Below are 22,943 nucleotides of genomic sequence, written 5' to 3' on the forward strand. Positions count from 1 at the left end.
TTCTCCCAGGGCTGCTCTGGGGCTGTTCATGCCCAGCCTGGATTGGTACCAAGGGTTGTCCTGTCCCAGGTGCTTGGACTTGATCTGTTAAACCTCTTGAGATTCCCATGGGCCACTGCTTGGGCTTGTCCAGGTCCCTCTGGATGGCATCCCATCCTTCAGGAGTGTCACCCACACCCTTCAGCTTGGTGTCATCTGCAAAACCTGCTGAGGGTGCACTCAATCCCTTTGTCCATGTTGTTAATGAAGATCTAAGAGTTATCTGAAGCAGATCTTCTCAGCAGCTTATCTAGGAATGTCCTGAACACTTCCAAGAATAGAGATGTAATTATCAAATATAAATATCACATCTATCAATCAGAGTGTTCCTGTAAAGGTGCATCCAATTCCCCATAGATTTTCAAAGATAGCTGTGATCACTGTGGTGCTCTGTTTTGATTTCCTCCATAATAAGCTCAAAGAGTTGGACTCATTTCTGTAGCAACTTCTCATTGAGTAAGGACATTTCTATAACCAGTTTTGATTTAAGTAAGTGAAATTTGAGATACTTCAGTTAATTCTAAACTCCGACTTTATAACTCATATCATATAACCTTGAACTCTATCTCACCCTAACAGACACACTAGAAAATGCTCATTTTTGGTTCAGAAGATACATTCTCCTAGATTTGTCTCTCATTACTTCATCTTTTCCTACAAAACTTTTCTTAAGGTTTAGCTATCCTAAGCACAGAGCACAATTACCATCTAGCTATCAAATTTCTTATTCTCTGGTGATTATAAATACATATGTGAAGCTATGCTGGGGCAGGGGATAAAAGGGGATAGAGAGGGGAAAATGAAAAAAAAAAAAAAAAAAAAGAAAAAAGTACACCAGTAGACAAAAAGAACAAGATACTCCAGAAAGTTTGCATCTCAGTGTCACCAGGATTTCAAAGAATGTTTCACCGTGGGTCATTTTACCAGCAGCAGTGAAAATAAAAATCAACCAGTATTGTAATCAAGAGCTAATCAACTGAGGTGCTCCTTTCATACAGTTCAAAGTAAAAGTTAGGTTGAGTTGAAGGCTGGAAGAGAGAACCAGGGATCATTTTCCTTCTGAATGCTCTTTGCTTTTCTGCCTTGAATAATTAACTAGACTGAGCCAGAGATGGTTCAAGATGTGGTCTTGAGTTCCAAGCATTTACTGTTAAAACTTCCCAGTAAGAACCTTGCTATGTGAAAAGTGTCTGTCCCCTTGAAAAACCATTAGGCAATTACATGGCAAAGTCATGAAAAAGTACTTCCTCTAAAACTTAGGAAGAAATCAGACACCTGTGTGTAAAATGTAGTCTTAAGAGCAGAATGACAGGATTACAAGGTCAATGGTTTTCCTTTTGACAGATGTTATCTGGGCAGGATTCTGGCTCCTAGAAAGTGCAGAAAAAGGAAGACAAAAAGAAACAAAAGACAGCAATAGGCAGCAAAGATCAACCAAGTGAAAAATAATTTTAAGCAAAATATACAAGAATCATGAGAGATGAGAAGCACAGGGTGTCAACATTTAGTTATCCCTTTAAAGAAGCCTTTAATGTTACTCTGCCCCTGGAGTTTGACTGTGCCACTCTGCACCTCATGGGACTCTTGGATCCCTGTAACTTTTCCTTCATTCTTTGAATATGCTGGTTAAAAATACACATTTGATACAAACCTAATAGAGAAAATGGAAATTTATTCTGCATGTTAAGAGCAAGGGACCACTTGTACTGTTCTCCACCAGGAAAAAACACAACATATGACAAGGACAGAACCTATTTAATATTTTTACATAAGCAGATCTAATCTTGTTTGGAATCTTCAAGACACTTAATGATGAAACAAGAACAAATTCTGGACACCAGTGTGTCCATATTCTCATATGTTACTGAATAATCTATTACTGTAGATAGACATTTGACACTGCCACAACTGAATCTCACTTCTATTACCACTTCACATATCATTCACTTCACTGACTCTTACATCCTATGTAAGAGCTTGAGCTTGAGAAAACCTAATTAATGTAATATGCTTAAAATGCCCCACAGACTCCCCTGATGTTCTGTTCATACAATTCCATTCCTACTGGGCTGATCCTTCAAGAAACAGGCAATAGTTATCACAAGTATATGTGAAGACTCAAGGAGGACCAATCTCACTGCACCAAAGAGAAAGTCTAAGCAAAGAATGGAGGCAGAATTAGCACAGATGTTTCTGCAACAATATTTGTGGTCATCTCTAAGACAGGATCCAGAGGAGGGCACCAAGTTAATTGGTTGGATGGAGCACCTCTCCTGTGAGGAAAGGCTGAGAGAACTGGAGTTGTTCAGCTTGGAAGGCAAGACTTTGGGGTGATCTAGTTGCAGCCTTTTAGTACATTAAGGGGGTACATAAGGGAGTCTACAGCAAAGATGGAAACTATTTACGAGAGCCTGGACTGACAGGACAAGGGGGAATGGCTTCAAACTGACAGAGTTTAGATCAGAGATTAGGATGCAATTCTTTACTGTGAGGATGCTGAGGCACTGGCACAGATTGTCCAGAGAAGTTGTGGATCCCCCATAGCTGGAAGTGCTCAAGGCCAGTTTGGATGGAGCTCTGAACAACCTGGTCTAGTGGGAGGTGCCCCTACCCATGGCAGGGGTTGAAACTAAATGATCTTAATGTTCTTTACCAATCCAGACCATTCTATGATTCCATGAAATTATAATAGGAAGTGCCACATGAAACACTACAAAAAGTGTAAAATCGCCAGCTGTGAAGAAATATTCCTGGAACAAGGTTTGTGATTAGGAGTATTACTACAGGAATATGGGCACACTGGCAGGACCACAGCACAAATATTGCATATCTCTCTTTCCTAACTATGAAGTTTTCCTTATTTTCTTTCCTACACTTCTCTACCCTCGACTAATTTCAGATTCAGCAGGTTCTGTATCACTGAATATTTGAAATTTATTTCAGAATCAGTATCGTATGTAGATATATCTATTTTTCTCTGTTTATACACATACACACACACATATCATCCACACAGGTGCAGAGGATGTAATCCTGACAGAATTGCTTCCAACTGTTGGGATATAACACTCTTTTCTCCACCAGATGGCACTAACTTCAACTTAATATAACCCGGACTGGTCACCACATGCACAGCAAACAATGGCATATTTATATTTGGGATTTTCCTTGAGAAGAAAGGATGATTTCTTTGAACATGTACAGTAGAGTTATTCCAGTTTCCTCCTATTTAATGGAAAACTGTTCTACTAATAGCTAAGCTCAACTTTGATCAGTATATCCTACCAGTTTTTTTAAAACACACACCAATCCATATTTTGGGGTTTTTTTTTGTATGCCATAATTTTATCAGATTGGAGAAGTACAGGTATTATTTCCAATCGTTGTCTTTTTCCAAGAATATTTCCCAAACAGAAATATCTGGATAATTTCTAACCATGTATGCTAATGAATAAAAAGACTAAAGGACTTCAAAGGAGAGAAAATGATAAATACATTGTGCATAATTTTTTGACCAAAGTATTCAGTGTGCAGATTCCTTGACTTATAAAATACCAGGGTAAAATCTACACCAAAAATATTGCAGCCAGTACATATTATTTTGCACACCAGATAAATTGTCTTTAATATGGGAGCTGACAATTTCTTCTACTGGCAAAACCAGGAAAGTTTTTGTCAACATAGTCCAGACACCATAAAAATAATGTGATTTGGTGAATGGGGACTACTCTGTAGGATATCCACCTCTAACAGCAACTCATCCATTTATTCTGACTAAAAGATCATTGTTCCCTTTTTATTTCTTTAACTTCTAATGTTCCAGAAGAAAAAGTCCTATATTACAAAAAGAGAACTTCCCTCTCATTCTACTAATATTAGTATTCAGACTGATTAACTGAGTTTATATTCAGCTCTATTCTGACTGCAAAGATAATGTCAAAAGTGCACATTCTTATTAATAAAACACACTCATTTCTCAATAAATTTATGACCAAATATGCAGTCTGTTTGGACAGCTGGCTTCCACTATCCTACAAGCAGGGATTCAGATCCCTTTTTTAATTCCTATGTTGTTCTTTTTTTTCAGCAGAAAGTTGAGCAAAATTTTCTCTAGATATACAAAACAAGTACAGTAATGGAAAGAAAAGACCATAAAAATAATGCAAGACGTGATATTACTACATTCTAATAATTAAATATTAAGCAGCCAATTATGTTTTTCTTTCACACTCATGGGCAATATTCCTGAATATTTCACTCATAATACTGAAATGCAATTCCCATTTACATGGATGTGTGCTGGATAAGCAGTATCCCAAATCAGTGACATCTGAACTGAAGATGTTCTCAAGATATATTTTAGTTCAAAAGACCTGTTCATAAACAGGTTTTTCATTGTGGCTTGATGTCCTTCTGAGATTATATATCCACATCAGCTGGAAGGATGACCAGAATCCACCATAAAAATAAGTAATTCTTATGTCATTTCCTCTTCCTGAGGAAAAAGGAAAAGTAAAGGTATCAAGTAATGTTTAGTATGAACCTAGCCAAAATTATTTGAAGTGGAGAATGCAAACCTTTGTGAATAACCATGAACTCACAATCCATCCTTGGCTTGAAAGGAGAAATTGAATGAGTCATTGTTGAAGGGAACGGAGTAAACTCAGAGTAAACATTGAGTAAACATAGAGTAAACACATTCATCGTTTAATATAAAGTGCCAGCACAGAAAGTTTAGCACAACCCTGTAATGTTCAAAGGGATGATGAAGTAGAAGTGACAGACAACTGCTTTTTTCTCCAACTGCAGGATCTATAATAATCCTAGTTACATTAAAGAACTCTGTGTATTTTGATAATGATATGGGAAAAATAGAGGTGAAGGAAGAGATGCAAATACCGAATACTGGAGAACATGTGTTACAGCGAAAGTCTTAAATGATCTCAGATCTATTTTAGCTGACTTGAACAAATATATATAGCAGTCATTACAGGAAAACAAATACCACCTATAAGTGCCTGCAGAAAACAATTGTTCAATGGTTCAAAGCTGAAGCTGGTCAAATTTAAGCTGGATAAAAGGCACAAATTTTGATACTTCATTTCATGAAATAATCACTTTTTCTATGAAGATAAATAGTGGATTAAATAAAAATAATTTCCTGCTTCAAAGAAAAAAATGCAAGGGAGTAATAGCACAAAATGTACAAACTTGAGAGTTTAAACTACATGATGGCCCATTCTGATTTGAAACCCAGCCCTGTGCTGTGAGGAGAAGCACCACATCTGAGCTCCTCAGGAGCCATTTGAAATGCAGAGGGAGCATCCTCTCACTGTCCTGGGAAAGCTGTTGTGGGGTGGAGAGCAGCTGCACTGCCCTCAGCTTTGTGTGCCAGGGGATGGTCATGGTGAGTGGGACATGGACTTTGGGGAGTGCTCTCAGGGCTTACCTGCAGCTTGTGGAGCAGCCAACACCTGGAATGGCAGCTGTACACCTGGAAGAGACACAGCACGTGAGAACAGGGATACAGGACTCCTGCAATAAACTAGCTGAGTTGCACCTGGTATTTCAAAAGGAAGCCTGTTTCAAAGAAAGATATAGTGTTAAGTCCTGTAACTATGCAATTTAAAGACAAAAAGTTATTTTTTTTAACAAGACTTGATGAACTTTAACAAATTTAAGGGAATTGTCATATACCAGTAGCTGAAACAACAAGATAACATGGTACAAAATCTTCTGTCTTGCAGGCCCCATAACCTTTCAGCACATCAAGCTAGGGGAACTCTCTTGCTGGATGCACATTTAGTTGTGTGGTGAGCTTTGCATGCAAATAAATTCACAATTTTATTACTTTTATAAAGTAACCAACTCAATTTCTTAGACTAAATTTTAGCCCTTGAGAGTTCTTTTTTCTCTTTGCAGATTGTTAGAAAATATATAGAGTGAATCAATGCACAAACCCTATATTTTTTCTCATCTTCACAGCAAACACAAAGTTGTGTTTAGCAGAATACATAGGGAAAGTATTAATCTACAATCACATGTCTCATACAATAAATACAATGCTAAGGGAAAACACATGTAGCAGAACCACTATGCTGGCAGAAGATATTTAGCTTACACAGTAAGAAATCCTCTGAGCTGTTTGTAATCAACAGATCATATTTAGTGCCTTCCTTTCATTAACATGGAGTTTTTCAAGAAGTGGGATAAGTTAGAAAATTGTTGTTACACTCAGAGAAAGCACAGGATTTTAAAGGAAGAACCCTTCTGTCTCTGAGAGCTCAATTAGTATTAATTACAAGTTTAAAGAAGCACCACAACATATTCACATTGATAGTATAGGCATATCTACAGCATAATTACTGTCACTTCAATAAGTGCAGTCATGCATATACATGCCCTTCTAGGATCAAAGTGGTGGCATATCCAGTCCAAGCTGCTGCTGTCAGAGGTGACTGTGTTTCACATTCCCTTTCATAAATGTATCATTTTCTACCTTGCAGATAGATGTTTATGGAAAAATATGACCACTTTATTGGGATTCTCCTCCAGAACACTGCTGCTTTGATGGCTAGAAATATTCTAACTTCCAGTCTGATTTTCTGCCAATTATTTCTGTCTCAGCATTGTTCTTCAGATTAAATTGCTCTCCTTCACTCACAATTCTCCTGTTCTCATTGTGTACCTTTTCTCTTGGTCTTTATTTTATTGAAGAGAAATAAAGCAGTAAGTATCCTCACAATAACCTTTCCCTTCCCACTATTTGTTTTAGTCCCATTTTTTTCTCTGTTTGCTACACCTAAATTCATGCTTCCTACACCTGGGCACTCCGAATGCTTGGCAGCATTCCTGGAGAGGTTGCTGTCGTGCCTCATGTGGAGGAATTACTAATTTTATTTAATTATCTGAAAGGTCCAACTTGATACTATTTTCAATTGCATAAACCTTGCTCATGGACATATCAGATCACTGGAGTTGCAGTTAGTTTGGATGAAATTCCTCTTACCTAGTTTTAAGCAGCATCTCTGAGCTAGTGACTTTAGAATCAGAGAGACACTTCACAGCATGATTCATCTGATCTGTTTTTAGCTTCTGACTGGATGAAATCTGTTCTGCCCTAGAAATACTCTTCACTGACCATGCCTAAACAAATACCTCAGTTGGAGTGAGCTAGACTGAATCAACAGAAGAGCTTATTTTGTGCTTTATTAATATAGTCAGCTCCTTCATTTCCTTTAAAAAATCTCGAGATAGCAGATAATAGCACAAGCAATCATAACCATGTACATAACTAAGTTTTCAGACTTCATCCTGTTTCCATTCCCCACAGTCTGTCAATTGTGAAGTTTTCTCTGGATTATCCATTGATGGTACTTTTGAACCGCATATTGAAAATGGTTCTTCTAGTACAATTTTAAAAGACACAGTAACTAGAGGTGGCAAAATTTCACCTCAGAAATCAAGTGTTTATATAATGATTTGACAGAATTACAGTTTAACAATTGATATTCTAGAGTAGCACATGAGGAGGAACAGGTATTTTAAAATATGCTGAATTGTGGTCAATCATAAATGAAAGGATGTGGACTTGAGAAAGTTCTCAGGATGCTTTTTGCCATCTCTACCAAAACTCTTTAACTACATCTGCTAAGCAAAAAGCTTGAAGTATTTGAATAGGAAAAGATAAAATTTAAAATTAAAAAAAAACAAACAACAAACCAAACATAACCAAAACAAACAAGCACAAATATATATTTCTATCATCTTCTCCAATGGAATAATTATGGAATTTTTCTGCAAAAGGAACAGATTAAAATCAAAAAGAATCTGATACTTTCCCTCATGTCCAGAGGAAAATCAAGGTAGTTATTGTACTACATGATCTCACAGTGGATTATTATTTAAAATTTGACTACTGTTGAATCTTAAGAATTTACCTGAAATCCTCCAAATATAAAAGAGAAAAAAGTGTAACCATTATACCATTTTTATTTTGCTTTGTGAAGGAAGTTCTAGTAGAGATAAATAGGTTTTACAGACAGAGGTTTTGCAGCAAGTCACAGGCTGGACCGAATGTCTCAGGAGTTTGACTTGGCCTGTATAAAGTCATGAAGGTTTTCTTCACATCTCACCAATCCTGCTTATATACAAGCATTTGAACAACTTTTCAAGTGACACAAGTGCTAAGACAAAATCCTTTAGGAGAGGGGATAAATGAGGAAGTTTTAATGAAAATCACTGTCAGTCATATTAGAGAATATTTGGAAAATTGCTGTACACAAATACAAACAATTCAAAGTGGAGCTATTCACCAAAGCAGAAGTTATGAGCACTTGTTATCCTACTTGGTGCTCAGAAAGCAAAAATCAGAATAACTCTCAGAAGGGCAAAAACTGAACAACTTCATTCCTTGAACCACAATACCAAAATTATTAAATTCCAGGTAGTTCAGGCTCATGGACAAATTCATAGACCAATACATAAGCAGATACTGAAGGGTACAGGTAGGATGTCCCCTTTAGCATCACACATTCAAAAATGGTGGATGCCAAGGGACTACAAGGGAAATGGATTACCATTCAGACCCAAAATCTTAGTTACACAATGTTCAAAGGGATGTGGTTTCACAGAAATATCATTTTTTTCAGAATGTAATTTCTGATAATATTTTAATGTCAGACTATCAACCATCATGCCCCTCATAAACCAAAAACCATCAGATTTTTCATTTTTTATGAAAATGCTATTTTCTTAGGCCAGAACTCTCATAAACAGAACTCCCATGAACATGTCCTTGACAGTGGCATCATTAAGCACATATGCTTCTGAAGTTTCTCTTTTCTGAAATGACTGGTCTCAATTTGCAGTCTGATATGTATTCTTTCAATACTGGTATAATAACTTTGGATGCTTGCTCTAGTTTGCAAAGTACCCTACTCTCAAGCGTAAACATATTACAAGATTTCTTCACAATACATTCTTGTCAGTAATGTATAAATTCCAGAGCTCTTCTGTATATACAAATACAAGGCAAATTTCCACCCCTGATTCTGAAATAGCATGCAACACTATGCAATACTACGACATATAATAGCATATAATAAAAAATAGACAATATTTCTTCCTGAGAAGTCCCTCTTCCATGACTGTTTCGTTAGGGAAGGCAAAAATCAAATATGAAAAAAAATATAAAAAGGAAGAGGCAAATGCTGAGGAAAAGGCATTTTAAAGAAAAAGAATCATTGTGATGATCTTCTGAAAATATTAGAAAGGCAAAAGCAACCATGTTTTCTACTTGTTTTCCATTGTTTTCTACATATTTTCTATTGTTTTTTTACCTTAGGATTATGCATCTTCTTGCAGATCAGAAAACAAATCATATTCTGGCTGCATAAAAAGCAGCATGGCCAGCAGATGACTCTTGCCCTGCACTCCACTCTCATGAGACCCCACCTGGAATTTTGTGTTCAGCTCTGGGGCTCTCAGAAAAACGCAAAAGCAGATTTGTTTGTTGGAGAGAGTGCAGAGGAAGCCACAAAAATGATCAGAGGGCTGGAGCAACTGTCCTATGAAGACGAGAGAGTTGAAATTGTCAGGCCTGGAAGAGAGAAGGCTTGGGGGAAACCTTACTGGGACCCTTCAACACTTGAAGAAGTTTGGAAAGCTGGAAGTGACTTTTTACAAGAGCTTGTAACAATAAGACAGGGGGGGAATGAACTGAAGCTAAAAGGGAATACATAGATACTAGGAAGAGATTCTTCACTCTGAGGGTGGTGAGACACTGGCATGTGTTGTCCAGAGAAGCTGTGAATGCATCCCTCCCTGAATGTCCAAGGCCAGGTCAGATGAACATTGAGCAACCCAATCAATTAGTCAGCAGGTGTCATGGCAAGGCTGTTGGAACAAGATCACCTTGTCCCTGAGATGAGAGCAGTTGGTCAGAGCGTGGTGTCAATAATGCCAAAGCTGCGAGTTTGATCCCTCTAGGGACCACTCACTTTAGGGGTGGAATTGGTGATCCTTGTGGGTCCTCTCTAACTCAGAATATTCTCTAACTTTGTGACCTTTCATGCCTCCTCCAACCAAAACTATTCTGCAATCTATGGTTGTTTGGCATGACCAAATAATAAATATTTTTATCCTGCGATTATATCACTTGTGACTGTGATTTTAACTTAGCCAGGTTCTACACCTGAACAAAGCTGTTATTGTTGTTGTTCTGCATGTCTCTTCAAAAGCTAGCAGAAATATCAAGTTATTTTGGACAAACAATATTTCTTTAATGTTGAAGATTTCCTTTCTGTGAATGGGATATATGCACTACTTATCGATAACAGAGGCTCAGAAAATGACAGCCCTGAAAAGAATCCCATATATTTGAGATGCTCCTGGAATCAGACAAACTTCCATTTCAAACCATCACAGAATTATGACACTGAGTGAGAAAATGTGATTTTCTGATCATTTGAGAGTTCATCTTGCATCTGTTATTTATATTCAATGCATCTGGAATGAGACTTGAATAAGGGGCAACAACTTAATCAGATTTTCTAAGGCTTTTGGTAGTGGGGATTATAGACCAAGAAGAATACTCAAGAGCCAGAGACTTAATTTGTTTTGTGTATTAAATCAAAGTGGATGCAGTTAGTCATTCCCAAGTTCATAACAAAGCAAATCCATGTACAGTACCAAAAGGAAATAACTTTTTTTGACTTCACTATCAGGGCTCTTGGTTTTAAGGAGGCTTTCACATGCTACCAAAATTCAAACACCAGTTTTAAGATTAGATGATTCTTTGCCCCATAGGTTTCTCCAAGTCCTTGCTCTTAGCAAGTCCACAGTCAGGTTTGAATATTCTGTGTCATTAAGGTAATGTAGAAAAGGATTATTTGAAGAATAAGATCAAAGGATTTTTAGTTGGAATTAACCAAAAAAATTTTAGAAACATTGGGTATAAAAGGAGCCTTCTCCTTAAATTTGAGTTAACTGTAATTCATCTCGTATCACCAGACTAAAACCTGGGCTTTCATCTAGTTTTCGCTGCCTTTATTTTATCCAGTAGATCATTAGGATGTGCAGCATGATAAACTACTGTCCTTGAAATGATGATTTACAACATTGTTACATATCATAAAAAAGTACAGTGTCAAAATTGCTTAAAGCCAGAGAGCAAATTGCTTAAAGATGGTCCCAAACTGCAGAATTCTCCACTGAGCAAGAAGATCATGGTCTCTTTGTTCTGGTTTGGCATACTATGGCAGATATGAATTGCAGTGTTTATGAAAGAAATTGTGCCTGATAATCCTTTCTATGTAAACCATAGAACTTGCCAACATCCAGGAGGCATCTTCTGTATTAAAAAAAAAAACCCAAACAACAAACCCTCCTTCACCCTGTTTTTGACCTTGGTTCAAAGAAGCTGAATTGGCTTCTATATCACAATGGAGGTTACAAAACAGTGGTGCTTCTTGAGGGATTTTGAGGTATTTAAGAAGGGGAATAAGATGTTTAGATGATTTACTCCTTCATTTTAATGAATGGCCTAAAAGGGAAAAGCGAAATCTCTGGCTCTTAGCCACCGTTGGCTGAAATGAAGTAAAAGGCCTCAAACTGACAGTCTGAACTTTAGCTTGAATCAACCAGATGAAAAGTTGGCACATGGCTCAAGCAACTGCCCAAAAATTTTTCAGAACCTCAGTGTCACAACACTAGAAAGACAGGACCATGTGTGTTTTGGGGCAAGACATCAACACATGGTAAAAACTACCCTACACAAATACCAATGGAAATAAAACTTAATGGTTTCACAATCATGTTTTCATTGCTCATGGAGATGTAACTTTTCCCTTCAACACCAAGTCTTACACATCTTTCACTGCAGTGCTCCTCAGCTCCTTACAGGAGAAGACTAATTATTTCAAGAAATGAGAATGAATATAATTAAGATCAGATCCTTTCCTTGGTAAACTGTGTAGACTGCTGTGAATATAGAAATTATTTTGTTATCAATTACATTAAAATGGACAAGAAGAAAGCCTTCCACTTAAAAAAAAAATAAAATCTTTCTTCCAGCAGCAAATCTCTTTCTTTAAAAAAAAGAAGTTAAAACTGAATGTTTTATTCACATGTGATTAATTTCAAGCAGTGTTTGAATACCAAGTACAACAGCACTGTCTTTTGCACTGTTTGTGCTATTCATATGACAGATCATTTCATCTTTTAATTTATCATTGCAAGGTATAAAAATGGAGAATTTCACATAGCATTTCCACACAGTGTATGAATTTGTAAAGTGCAGTGAGTACATGAAAATGTTTGCCATCATTAACATGCATCTGTAGTTCAGCAGGAATATCAGAATTTCTTATTACATCTAACAGCCTCCACAAAAGACAAGCAAATAGATTCTTCTCTTAAACTAATGGGACTAATTAATGGACATTCTGGAGAAAAGGTAGAGATTGCAATCATGTCAAAGTCCAGCTGAAAACGGAATTAATATGCAGGGTATAAATTATCCAGAATGAATCCAATTAATCCAGATTGTGACCAGATTGATTATTTAAGAAAATGGGCTTCCTACTTTTTATTGTTAATGTTTAATTGCTTATATTGCATATTTATATTTTATATTTATATACATGCTCATATTTTCCAATGTAGTTTTTGGGGTTTTTTTTTGCTGGATAATTTTGGCCCATAAATGTGCAGGGAAGGCCAAAACCTTTTTTTTTTTTTTAAAAAAGCCTGCTCTTATTTGAGGGCAACTTACAGTTAATTCAGATACATCCTTTCATTTCAAATACTCAGTCCTCAGTCCTCAGTTAAACCATCCTAAAGTTCAGAATACACCCTGAGAAAATACTGCCCTTGATACACTCATAAATATTAATTACATTTATAGGACAGCAATACAAATTCTACAAAGTACCATAGGTCCCTACAGTTTTTTAAAGAGTAGGAAATATACAGATTGAAATGATGTAATTATTAGTGTTTCTGGAACTTTAAACTGTTTCACAGTTCACCCTCCCACCATCCCCCCCACTCCCCTCAATTTTAACAAGAATAGTTGGAATAAAATTAATCTCATACTGATAATAAGAAGAAAAATGCTATAGCTTGCAATAATACAGACCATCATATAGTAACAGAAGCTACTAAAGCAAACTATTTAACAGTAAAATTCTAATAAAATAGCAAACCATCAAAATTTACAAACAACCACAAACAGTTAAAATGTCACAGAACAGATGTAATAAACACAACTCAAAACCCAGGCACATCTATGCCGAGGCAAGTACACTGCACATTTTAATTTTTGGGGAGGAAATGTAACACATAGCAGCTAAAGGAATAACAAAGCAAAAGGAAACAAAGTACAAACATAAGGATTCTCAAAGGTTAATGGTTACACCGCAGGTTTATAATCACTGATCACATTTTTACTACCTATGCCTTCAGATAATTCTCTTTTCTCTTCCCCCTGAAGATGGCAGGACTATTATGTGTTGATTTTATGTGCTTTTTTAGTTGTCTTTTCTAGAAGTGCAAATCTCAAAAAATTGGCATTGTAGAGCCCAAAAAATGAAAAAAAAAGGAACAGACAAAATACTGGAACAAAAAAAGTTATTGCAGAGAAACAGAAATTCATTACTTTCATACTTTGTCAAACTAATAATATGCACTTGGAAAGAAAAGCAAAATCTTATTTTAAATGGCATTTGCTAAAGCTACGTTAACAAAAGGATTTGTGGCCCTGTCACAAAAAAACATTGACCCTTGACCTTTTTTTCAGTTTAGAGAAGGAGAATAGCCAGTATCTTGTGTATCAAACAAATGTTTGTTTTGTATAAACCTTCTCCCAGTTTCCTTAGTTTGCTGCAAAAGCGGAGGGGGGGAAAAAAAAGGACGATTAAAAAAAAGAAAAGAAGAAGAAACTGCCCCGAACGAAAGGCTCGATTCAGAAACAGTGCAAGGCTGCTTCTAAACAGTCATGTGACTTTTTTTTTGCTAACAGCCATGTGCTCGCGTATCATTTTACTCTGAAATAACTCTGCGGATTTCAGCTCAACCTGCCTTTGCTTATAATGCATGACATAGCCTGTGAGGGAGCCTGAGAACTGTCCCTCTTCAAAAGCAAGGTTCCCATGCTTGGCCTGTAACCATGGAAGCAGATGCCTTTTTTGCTTACCCCTGCTTACCTCTTTGCAGCCACGAGCTGCTCCCTATTGTTAAAAGGGGTACGCCTTGATTTTTCTTCATCGTGACTGAACTTGCCTCTTCTTCAAAGGGCACGATGCTGCAGGTCATTGGTCTAGACTGTTTGCACGGTCCAGAGAACAGCCTTGATGTAACCCTTGCTCCGTCTGTGCCACACCACCAGCCGTGCGACTGCAGACTGTAGGGGGACATCGGAGATCTGTATTTGAAAAGAAGTCCGTCCGATTTTGCCATTGTGCCTTTTCAGTCATCGATCGAATGAATATCGAACCTTCTGTCGTTGCATGTGTGAAATAGATAGCTTAGCAAGCACTTTTGTGCCCAAACCTGTGCAGTGGGCCAAACTCTCTTCCTTTATTCACAAGTATTATTGGTTTTTGTAGTATAGTAATTTCTTAGGAACTTTAATAACAGTGTTTTAACGTTAGACCAGCCTCGCAGCAGAATCTCTTTGTTTTAACCTGCTTGATTTAGCACTTTTTTCTTTTTCTTTTTTTTTTTTTTTAAAGGTACTTTCTCTTTTTATCATTTCCTGTTGAACATCAGCCCTCTTAAAGTGCAAGGGAGGCTGATTTGGAATCGGTACGGACAGCCCAGAATGGTGACGGTTTTCAAAACAAGATACCAACTGGAGGCTTGCTGCCATAAGGCTTTAAAAATAACACAGGAGAAAAACAAATGTGAACTTGGAAAGCTTCCAAAATTAATTCAAAGAGTAAAAAAAAAAAAATCCAAAAAATATTGCTTTTTGCTTGCTTGTTAAATACAGTAAAGTAGATAATCTTAAAGAAAAGACAGGTATTCTAATAGATACAATAACCTGACAGTGGTGACTAGAACCCTAAAAGAGTTTATATTCCTTTTTTCCCTTGATACAGAAATGCAAATAATTTGGAAAATTAACGTGTGATAACATGGGTTTTTGCTCTTTTCTACCAGTGCAAAAAAATTTTTTGGTCAACTTTTTTTTTTTTTTTTAAATATGTGTTTTATTTTATTTTAAAGATGAAACAGTTAAATGTCCACATCACTGCAAGGAACTATGAAAATAATGCTAAACCACTGAGAAAATGTAGCTGAAATGTTCAGTCAAAGAGTTCAGCAGAACTCCAGGAATTTCAGGGAGGAGTGAAGAAAAAGATTCTCTAACAACTTCGAATTTAAAAAAAACAACCAAACAAACAGAATTGTAGCTAACATGGAAAATTTTATCAGTCGGTAAGCAAGTTTTTACTCTTCTTTTAACAGAACGGCGAAACCTCTGATCACTGCTTGTCAAAAAAACAATAATCTTGAGAAAGCCATCAGCACCTACTCGTTGTACAATACGCCAGCCTCTACTCTGTTCTAACAATTTGGATTGCATCAAAAAAGGGTTTATATATTCTTCAGGGTGCTGCTAACCCAGCGTTGTCTGTATATGACATCAGTATATATATTTTTGAGATACCACTATCTCATACTTCAAGGCATACCTATTTTCTCTAATTGCCGCAGGCAAAGGGGAGGTGCACTAAAGAATAAAGAAGGTTATTGTGACAGATGAAACATAATTCACAATGAGTACTCTTTTCATCCAGCCTTAAGTAGCAGAGGATTACTCCAAGCTGAATTTTAGGGGAGTATGTATGATCTGATTTAATAATATGACGACAGGACACAAGCTGAAAGGCAATATAAACCAATTATGCTTTTGCTGATTGTTTGTGGGGTTTTGTTGCTGGGGTTTCCCACCCCCCCAACCCTTTCTCTTTTCTGGAAATAGAAGAAATATTAACGTGAAGAGGGTCTGAAGAAACATGGGGAAAAGTAAGAAATGCCAAGAAATAAAAGTTGGGATTTTCTGGAATGGATATTGACAAATGCTTGTTCTATATTTCTGCTTCATGACACTTTAATGAAATAAGATCAGGCCTTTTCTTCAGTAATTAAGCGCTGTGAAAGTAGGTAAACTAATTTTGATACACTTACTGAACTTGTCTTGTTTCTGAGAAATTCATACTTGAGTCTTCTAAAAATGCTGTGTGATGTCAAGTTTAGATGTAGATAACTGTGATAGCAAAATAACTTTCTGCTAAGTGTGTGTCCATTGCTTTTCTGAGTCACTGTTTTAATATTTAAACAGTAAATGGGTAAGCTTGCATGAGTATTTTATGTTTGTTTCCTTATAGCGTGCTTTGGAAAATAAGTGCTTAGCACAAGTTACTGTATTGCATTCTGAAAGAGTTCACCTTTTTATAGCTTCAGTTTTCATAAAAAAACCTCTTTTTGTATGATCTAAAATTGCATTCAGAATGTCTGGACTTTTTAGCTAGCTAAACTGCAGAAAATGCTAAGGTGCTTGGCAAAAAAGAAATAAACAATGTCACATTCTGTGTTTAGAAATGTTAATTGAGATTAATTACTTTTTAAAGTAATAGGTAACTTTTAAAAATCCATTTTAATGCAATTTCAGTTAAATATTCATTGATCTTCTCAAAGAACATTTCTATAAATTTTGTATAAGTTAGTATGCAAAATAAAACTATTTTTAGATGTGGATTCTAATTGTTTTTGGAGTGTTGATGTTTTTTGAAAAATCACAGACAAAAAACCTCAAACAAGCATGAGTTAAATGTTTATTTTCATATATTTTGGATTTTTTTAATGACACAAAATCTGCTTAGGAGCAGAGCTAATAAAACTGTGTTTCTAACTGAAAATAAATTATTACTAGAGGTTAGATTATATCTCTGAGATTTTGGACTGAAATACAAAATAAAGACTAATTGGAACAGACTGTTATTCAATGCTGCTATATATCAGACTAGCTAAGACGATTTAACAACTTAACATCTAATATTCCATAAACAAACAGCAAATAAATGGCATAAAAACAAGCACATAAAATTATTATATTTTATAAAACAGAAAAGAACAGGGCTGTTTTGTCTTTCTAGAGACTGCTTCTGAACTATTCTGTTACATAATACAATTTTATGTCATACTTAAAAGAAATCATAAAACCAATGTAAGAATTTCATAAACACCGTAAATAATTAGGTGGATTTTGGTGAATAAGCAGTATGCATTAAGCACACAGCAGTACTATATTTTAAAGAAAGAATGAGCAGTCAGAAAATGTATAAAATGCAGTAAGGGAGCAGCTAGATTGGAAGCATACATTTTAATATTTTAGTTCGCGAGGGGAGCGGCAGCCAAAAGACCATTCTAACCACCTGACAAACAGCAACAAACAACAGCCCTGGAGTCAAAATATTTATTAGGGAGTCATGTCAACCTACAGGCTAGCATATGTGCCAAGGAGAAATTATTCTATTATCTTCAGCTGAGTGAACCAGCAACAATGAATGTACAGATTCGTAAATATACATGGAACTGAGAACGTTCTTTCAAATCACACATCCATTTAATTTTCATTGATCATTTAAAAAAATACATCAAAAAGCGTGAAGTACAAGTTACATTAATTCCTGTGACAATTTTTATCCAAATGTTATTGTTGCCCTGTCACTTTGCACTTAAAATCCATGGTAATGTTTCTTACTAAGAAATATATACTTTAGCATTTGTTTCAGGAGTCAAGTGGCATTTTAGCTGCACTGAACATTAATTTAAGCAATATATCTTCTATTAATAAACTTTCAAAAAATGTATATTTTAGGGACATTCATATCAGTAGACTAGTTTTGTTCTCTTCAAAATTAGTTTGAAGCATAACTTATTATTGACATAGCATATAAAACTTTCAGCAAAATTGCAGACGAATGTTTTCTTTGGAAAAGTAGGAAAAAGAGCGCACAACAGATGACGCCTGTGTGCAACAAAAGAATCTCTTAAGATGAATAATATTTTAATACTGAAACAAACTACAAGCACTAATATAATCTACAAATTCCAAAACATATAGTATTACACATTACTTAATTATTTTCTGCAAAACACACATCAGACTGAATGAATATATACCAAATTCACCACATAGATTTTAGTTGCCAGTGTTGAGATTTTTTTAAAAGAGAAGAGGGAGGGGAAAAGAGCTCTTCCCTTCCCCTGCAAACTGCTTTGATTTTAACCAAATCTAAGTGTGCAGGTACAGCTGTCTTATCCCACAGTCCATAAAGCTTAAAAATCCTACGTCTGAAATGAAGATTTATAATATTTTGGGAGCAGCAAAGAATACAGCAACTCAGGGAACAACACTGGGAATGTAAGAAATCAGAGACTTTGATTCTATACGACAAGCTGGATGGGAGTCAAAGCTGCCACATGTGGTGTGAAAAAATGCCACCCTGGTGTGAACAAAGGGTTTAAAATGGAGTCAAGAAGCGTGCAAGCTCAATGTCTAAGCTTTTCCTGTGAATTGTACTGCCACAACCTGCAGGATATCAAGTGGGCTGGGAAGAATAGAGTGCCTTTGGAAGCTACAATGGAGTAGCGGTGGCCGTCGGTGCGTTGGGGTTTCTATTGTTTTGCTGTTCTTGTTTGTGTGGCGCCACAATGTGCTGCTCTACTTCAGTGAGAAATTAAACCCTAAGCACCAAAAATAAAGTCACAAAATTCACCGAGAAACTGATGAATGCAGTAACTTGGGTCTTGCTTATTGTAGTCCTGCTTTACAGCTCAATGAGAGAATTTACCAGCTGGATTGTGCATTTTACTGGGGCTCGAACTGCAATCTCACACATGCAAAAAAAGAAGAAGAAAAAAAAAAAGAGTAATAGATGTTGTTCAATAAATATCTCTATGGCCTTTCACTGAGATAATCATTGCAATAATACAAACATTTGTTAGCTTTATTCAAATAGAAAGAACATTGCACCTTATTTCCATCAACAGCTTTCCTCCTTTTATTACAACATAAAACTGATAATCTGCATATTCAGTTCAGAAAGAACTATCTTTTAGAAATAATCTATGTAACAGCCTAAAAATGTATGGGTCACACACTCACAAAACTGTTATGCTAACACTGTTCAACAGAGAAAGTACTAAAAATCACAAATATCATACCTAAATAAAGCAAATGTCATGTAGTTAAGGCAAAAGGAATATTAAGAAGGGAAACAATCAAATATATTTTCCAAAAATATCTGAACAGCAAAAAGTACAGTTTCCTTGAAAAGAAAATAGATTACAGTTACTAGAATTCCTGAACAAAATAAATTAAAATCCAAGAAAGCACACAAACAAAACCTGATAAACAGTAGATTTTCTAAGAATTAAAGAAACCTTCCGCTTTCCTATATTACATTTGCATTTTTTATCAAGGATTAGGTCAAAAGCCACTGATTTTTAGTTTATGAATGCAGGTCAAGACAAGAACATTTTTCTATTTACTCTGTGTAACTCTGTATAGAAATCAATCCGTTACTTTCATTACAAGCACACAATCAATTCCATTTAAAGTACAATGCAACAGCCAAGTCCAAGGACAATATGGATCACTGAAAATCCTTCATACTATGCACTGAATTTATTCAGTTTGACTGGGATGATTTTTCTTCTCATTAGTATTCACCAAGCTTTCACAAACAAACTTATCCCGGCTTCACCTGTTTTTAACCCAAAGCAAAAACCAAAACAAAGCAAACACTAATTTACTGATACTATGCCATTGTGTAAGTATTGCTTTTCAGTAAATAACACAAATTATCTCTTAAAGAACAGTCTTATGTGCCTAAGTCACACTGAGCCACGAATATTTCTACAGCTGCAGTAAGACAGGGCTACATTTTACATAAACTATACAACATCCACACATGCAGACATATGTGATTAATGTACACGATGTCTTTAAGCACTGTGTCTTAAACAACTATTTTTTATCACCTTACAAATACTTGTAAACATGCTCCTCTCATTTTTCTCTCCCTCATAATGCTTTTTTGAAGTTCCTTGGGGACACAAAGGCAAGGTATTTAAAAACTGTAAAATATTATAAATGTCTTTCCCTACATTCCCAAGGAATTTGCTGTGATCATTTGGACAGATGCAATTTAGCCATTTTTATAATGGTTCATAATTTTATAACATTTTCATATGTTCATAAATAAATGTTCATAATTTCTTCAACATTTCTAGTTCAATATATTAAAATCTAGAGATACTTTCAGATTTTAAAACTGTAAAACTCCAAACAGTACTTTTATTTATAGTATTTTTTTTTTATTTTAATTATTCAGGTTCATTTTGCTGGTTTACTTTTGTTCCCAGCCTACTTTTCCAACTTAGTTTCTCTGTCATCTTAGTATTTGTTGGGGTTTTAAAACATTATTTTACCTTTCTGTCTGCCTGAAACATAAGCCTGTCAAAAAAAAAAAATAATTTAAAAATAACAGAACAGATTGAAAAATGTCCTGTTCAGAGATTTCTGCACAATAAAATCTTATCTTGAATATTCTTAGCATTTGTTTCTTATTTGTTCTTTTATCGATCACTTTGTCCAACTACATCTCTCTCTCTCCCCAACAAAACATCAGAAAATGAAAAATGAATATTGGAATATTGCTCCAGAATGTGCAGCCCAATGCAGACTAACAACGCAGCGTGTTTCCATGTCCAACATTTCCTCAGCTTTGATAATCTGAGATATGTAATCTCTGGGTGTTTCCTAGGGTACCATCTCCTTTTTTTAATCCAGTGTATGTTTTTAAGTCGATCCCTGCCCAGTGGCCGTCCTCTCTTGGGCAGGAGCCAGCAGTGCACACACATACGTACATACGTGTGCACGTACAGGTGGGAATGTGCCTGCTCTGCCTTGTTATTTCAGCTGAGCCTCAGACTGGGGCTCTTGTGAACCATTTACATTTATCTCTGCCAAGCCTCACTGGATGCATTTTGGCCATAAAGAAAATTGCACAATGCCGAATTTCTTACTCACATATAACAGTGTGTAAATAGGCGAAGGGTTCACAGCACTGTGAGGGAAGAAGCTGTCCTGACAGACTTGCAGTTACCCCTACTGCAAACCTTAAACAAGCATACATAAACATCTTTTTCCTCTTGTTCAGCTGTGTTTACTTGCCACTGCTTCCCTCCCCTGGCTTCTACCAGCTCATTTTCCCCCACCTCCTGAACCTGTTTATTTTCTTTCTCCTGCCTCTGTGCCAGCTGCATCGCTGAAGGATCCCCCAAAATCTGCAGCCCCACACACCCTTGTCCCAGGGGCACCCTGAGCATGTGAGTGGGGGGCAGGACTGAACTGGTTAATTCTGTATGGGCAGGAAGAGGCACAACTCAGTCTTTGAGAATACAAAGCAGGACAGTTTGGAAGAATTGCATTAAACATAAGATGTAATATCTACAAGTGAGATAGAAGGGATACTGTTGGGAGAGAAAAAATCACTTTCCCAGAATGCTCTCCATCTATTCAGACATTAAACAGCTGAATCATGTGCACTGAAGAGGTTAAGCTTTTCTGCTGAGAGCTGGACACTGAGCCACTGAGCAGCCCTCGCCTCTCTCTCTGACTCTGCACCAGCCCGGGGAGCCGTGACACCAATTTCACCAGCAATCTGCCCCCAGGGGCTATTTTAAGACTGCCCCAGACCCATCTGCAAAGCTGGCCCCAGAGAGCCAGCTCAGGTCTGTTTGACATGCTACAGAACAGCTATGTAATCCAGCTCAGAGCCTGCAAATAAGCAATAAGCGATCTTTATTATCAGCAGAAAACAATTCCAAGCTTTCCTGACTCGACTGTGTAAATTAACAAGCAAGGCTTTTCTCTGGCTAAAATGCACACTGGACCAGCACAACAAACACCTCCAAAATCAGCTCATCCCTCTCACCAAAGATCATTTGTTAGGGCAGATCCTTCTGCCATCTCCCAAAGCCTGCTGGATCTACGTGAGCCTCACAGGCCAGTCTCGGTAACAAGACCAGATGCACAAGAAGCAGAGGACCATGTGGGGAAAGCACAGTCTGACAGACCTCCTCCAGGATGGAAAACTACACCCCAAACATCTGCTTCACAGCCACTGCCCCTGGATGAAGCTGTCAGAGTGGTAAGAACAAACATCAGGGCGCTCAAGAGCTTGGTGCTATGTCCTTAACATTTGCCCATCCCCTGAAGAAGAGGCCTGGAAAAATCAGTCAGGAAAAGTATGAGGTTAGAAAAAATATCACCACCCTCTTCTGCTACTACCATTGCTGAGCATTTGCTACCACATGGGGTAGTAAAGTCAATTCAATTTTCCCTGTGTGCAAGTGCTGGAGGTCATCACTTGGTATAAATGCCAAAATTATTCTGATTCCTTGTGACAATATGTTTAATTTGCACTTCTTGTCACTTCAACAGGAACATCTTTGGTGTAATCCCACACTCTACCCATCAGCCATTCTGTGGTGCCTAAAAATGAGAGACCAAGTGTAACATGAGAGTATTCCCTTCTTGGAAAACACTTTTCATTGCCTTCCACAATTTGTAAATCACCTTCTCTGGGTTTATTTTAGTACCTTGATTCTATTTGAACATAGCTTATTATGATTTAATTTCCTCCTTTCTTTTTTTTAAACAGAGGATGGAAAAGAAAAATAAATCTCTCATGCTCTCAGCATATAACAATTGATATAATAGACTGAAATGGCTCCTTCTAATCACTTGGGGATTTTTAAGTGCATTTTATTGACATGATAAGCCATTATGAGTCCTCCAGACTTGTTATGGTTTATCGTAT

The 22,943-nt window shown here is 36.6% G+C and overlaps 1 long non-coding RNA gene across 2 annotated transcripts in view; it reads right to left on the bottom strand.

Moving 5' to 3' along the window:
• LOC109022696 overlaps positions 1 to 22,943 on the bottom strand; it is a 225,364-nt gene that overhangs the window by 127,730 nt on the left and 74,691 nt on the right. For both annotated transcript variants that reach the window (XR_004499659.1, XR_004499660.1), the window contains exon 3: positions 5,489 to 5,533. This is a non-coding gene — a long non-coding RNA (uncharacterized LOC109022696). The remainder of the gene's footprint in view (positions 1 to 5,488; positions 5,534 to 22,943) is intronic.

The sequence above is a fragment of the Parus major genome, chromosome 1 (genome assembly GCF_001522545.3).
Source record: "Parus major isolate Abel chromosome 1, Parus_major1.1, whole genome shotgun sequence".
Taxonomy (NCBI): Eukaryota; Metazoa; Chordata; class Aves; order Passeriformes; family Paridae; genus Parus; species Parus major.